Source organism: Zingiber officinale, chromosome 4B (genome assembly GCF_018446385.1).
Source record: "Zingiber officinale cultivar Zhangliang chromosome 4B, Zo_v1.1, whole genome shotgun sequence".
NCBI lineage: Eukaryota > Viridiplantae > Streptophyta > Magnoliopsida > Zingiberales > Zingiberaceae > Zingiber > Zingiber officinale.
Genome location: NC_055993.1, coordinates 85095972 through 85099592, shown reverse-complemented (window position 1 = coordinate 85099592; position 3621 = coordinate 85095972).

Below are 3621 nucleotides of genomic sequence, written 5' to 3'. Positions count from 1 at the left end.
CAGTGTACCAGTCGACTGCTACAGTGTACCAGTCGACTGCTATAGTGTATCAATTGACTTCTACAGTGTTGCTACAGTGTCGCTACAGTACTTCTGCAGTAAACCTTAAAACCATAAGATTTCGCCCTGAGTACAATCACTCAGCACTCGTCCTCGCCCGACCAACCTAGACTTAGCCTTCTAGCCTCCTCCATCAACCTCGCATCCCTCGGATGTCTCCCCATCCTTCATGTCTTGTCTTCTGGAGCTTCCTTCGGCCTTGTCCTTATTGTCGGGTCTTCTTTTGCCAAGAGGCTCCTCACCTCCGGGACTTCATCCATTGTCAAGTCACACTTGGACTTACGTTGCCAAGACTACATACTTGGACTTACACCGCCAAGACTCATCCTTGGACTTTTCTCCTCTGCCAAGATTACACTTGGACTTTCTTTATTGTACCTGTATCCTGCACACTCACAATGCATATCAAATACAACAATAAATCTAACTTAAATCTTTGCCTAAATATCAAAACCTAGGACACCCTAGATTGCTCCAACAGACCCCTCCACTACACCAAATCAAGAAAAATCCAAAGAAGTCGATTCATTGGACCAAGAGGAAGAGGACTCCAAGGTTGAGAGGTGCTCAATATCGAAAGAAGAGGAGGAGATTCAAGAAGATCCATCCTCAATGGAGTGCAACGATAAAGGCAAAGAGGGATCATACTCTTTGTTTCATGTGCATGAGGATCTAGATTAAAAAGGCCTTCGCCTCTAGGATTGAGGGAGAACATCATTCGTTGACACCGGAATAAGAAAAAGCTTCTACCTCTAGGTCAAATGGAGAGGAAGATGGTGCCACCTTCACAAGTCAAGAAAAATAAAATGGAGGATCATGTGTCAACCCTACAAGTAAAGGTATAACAATTTCAATGGTAAATAATAAAAGTCATATTATTTGTTTTAAGTGTAGAGAGCATGGGCATTACAAAAGCAAGTGTCCTAAGTTGACCAAGAAGAAGGGTCAACTGTCAAGTGACATCCAAGGATAAAGAGAAGTCAAAGGAGGCCGGTCTCATGGTACGTAAAGGCAAGGAGCACATTGTGTTTCTCTTGTAATCAAAGATGACATTATCGAAGCCAATGTACAAAGGGGAAGAATTCGGCTAAGAACAAAGGAGAAAGCTCAAGTCAAGGGGAGTGTCCAAGAATAACAATAAGGTACTATTAGGAAATGGTACTTATATAATTCATCATAAAAAACATGCAAGTTCAAATTTATATTACTTTAATATTATTTATCATAAAAATATGAAGCATAATAGAGTTAAATATATATATATATATATATATATATATATATATATATATATATATATATATATATTGATCCTGTCCGAATCGCCGAACCAAGGGACGCTGGGCACGCGGCGCTCTCCTAGTCAATGGCACAGGCCTCCGAAGCTCCGGCGTTCCTGCACAGAAGTCAGGCCGGGGAGGTTCCCGGCGACGACCCTCCGACGCTCAAGTCAGGCAAAGCTCACAGCAAGAAGTGGCTCCCAATATCAGAGAAGGCGTACCTCCGGCGAAGTGTGAGGACCCTTATATAGGGCTACGGGAGCTTGGTGCATACAAACCGAGGTGCACACGTGTCCTATACCATACCGCAGCATGGGCTTGTCAGAAGAGCATGTCTGACGCCATACTGCTACAGTCTGAGCGTCTCTTTGATGGGACAGCCGAATCCTTTGTCGTACGATATGGAGTATGGCCTAGTCCTCGAACATGCCTATTGTCAGCAACAGGAGTTACTAAGATGACGTCCCTACTGTCCCATACCTTTTGACTTCCTCTTCCCGGATCAACCATCAAGCCGCTCAGCCAGAACATTCGCCTTTGATCTGGCGTAGGTGTTCGCCCATCCGGGAAGGTTCAGGGTCGTCGCGTGCTTGGCTCTCATAGCCTGACATCCTGGCCGAGCGGGCAAACTACTCGGCATGCTTCCGTTCGGCTCGGCATGCTTCTGTTCGGCTCAGCATGCTTCCGTTCGGCCCGGCATTCTTCCGTTCGGCGCGAACTTGGGGTTGAACTTCACGTGCCTTTGACCCTCCGCCCATGAGGGTCCCCCGTCCTTACCACCGGATCACATGCCTCCCCTTCAAGTCTAGTCGAAGGAGGTGCATAGTCCGACTGACTGGACGCCCGTAGTGCCTAGCGGCGCATCCAAGAAATCATCCTCCGCTTCTCCTCGTTAATCACCACTCATCCCGCCTCTCTTGCGTTTTGCAAGGGATTTCTACAAGTGTTTTGAATATCTGGTCCGCTCGGGTCTTCTTCCGGCCGGAGGGTTTATAGTCGCCGGCGCGACTCGATTTTTAACGTCGGAGCTCGACGGTCTTCCGCTCGGAGGGTTTATAGACGCCGGTTCGTCTCTCGATATTTAACGTCGGAGCTCGACGGTCTTCCGCTCAGACGTTTATAGGCTCGTCTCGATTTTTAACGTCGGGCTCGATTTTTCGGGGTTATAGACGGCGGCTCGTCTCTCGATATTTAACGCCGGAGCTCGGCGGTCTTCCGCTTGGAGCGTGACGCCGGCTCGTCTCGATATTTAACGTCGAGCTCGGCGGTCTTCCGCTTGGAGGATAGACGCGGCTCGTCTCGATATTTAACGCCGGAGCTCGGCGGTCTTCCGCGGGCGTTTATAGACGCCGGCTCGTCTCGATATTTAACGCCGGAGCTCGGCGGTCTTCCGGCTGGAGGCGTCTCTCGATATTTAACGCCGGAGCTCGGCGGTCTTCCGGCTTTATAGACGCCGGCTCGTCTCGATATTTAACGTCGGAGCTCGGCGGTCTTCCGCCCGGACGTTTATAGACGCCGGCTCGTCTCGATATTTAACGTCGGAGCTCGGCGGTCTTCCGCTTGGACCGTTTATGTCTCTCGATATTTAACGCCGGAGCTCGGCGGTCTTCCGCTCCGGCGTTTATAGACGCCGCTCGTCTCGATATTTAACGCCGGAGCTCGGCGGTCTTCCGCTCGGATTATAGACGCCGGCTCGTCTCGATATTTAACGTCGGAGCTCGGCGGTCTTCCGCTTGGAGGTAGACAGCGGCTCGTCTCTCGATATTTAACGTCGGAGCTCGGCGGTCTTCCGCCCGGAGTATAGACGCCGGCTCGTCTCGATATTTAACGCCGGAGCTCGGCGGTCTTCCGCTTGGACGTTTAGACGCCGGCTCGTCTCGATATTTAACGCCGGAGCTCGGCGGTCTTCCGCTCGGACGTTTATAGGCGCCGGCTCTCTCGATATTTAACGTCGGAGCTCGGCGGTCTTCCGCTTCGGACGTTTATAGACGCCGCTCGTCTCGATATTTAACGCCGGAGCTCGGCGGTCTTCCGCCCGGACGATTTATCCGCTCGTCTCTCGATATTTAACGCCGGAGCTCGGCGGTCTTCCGCTCGGGCGTTTATAGACGCCGCTCGTCTCGATATTTGACGCCGGGGCTCGGCGGTCTTCCGCTCGGACGTTTATAGACGCCGGCTCGTCTCTCGATATTTAACGTCGGAGCTCGACGGTCTTCCGCTCGGACGTTTATAGACGCCGGCTCGTCTCTCGATATTTAACGTCGGAGCTCGACGGTCTTCC